We start from the raw sequence: 477 nt of genomic DNA on the forward strand, positions 1-477 counted from the left end.
AACCCTCGGTGTTGTGCCCGCACCGTGCTCAGCCAGCGAGCGGGAACTGGTCTCCACATGGGATCTGAACCCTCAGCGGGAGTGCCGCCACACTCCCAAGTGGCGCACTCTCCAGTGTGCCACCGGGCCGGCCCTCACAGGATTTTTTGCCAGACAGAGGAGTGCAGGAGACATGGGCCAGTAGTAAGGGAGCCCTCTCTGCCACGTAGACCCTCTAACCTTTCTCGGCTTTCCCACCCTTGCAATCCACGGTGCAGGCCTGGGCTGTAGGATGAGAGCCCAACTCTGACCCCATTCTTCCCTCCAGCCAGAACCCAGCCAAACTCCCAACTGGAGCCTGGTATAAAGGCTTTTGCTTGAGGAATCTTTCCTCCAACATACCAACCCCAAGTTAACTTGCAAGTGATTTGTCTACATCGGCCTAATGTTCTAATGAAGGAAGTACAGAAAATCCCCCCTGCCCAACACACACACACA

This window comes from Galeopterus variegatus, unplaced genomic scaffold (genome assembly GCF_000696425.1).
Source record: "Galeopterus variegatus unplaced genomic scaffold, G_variegatus-3.0.2 Scaffold23243, whole genome shotgun sequence".
Taxonomy (NCBI): domain Eukaryota; kingdom Metazoa; phylum Chordata; class Mammalia; order Dermoptera; family Cynocephalidae; genus Galeopterus; species Galeopterus variegatus.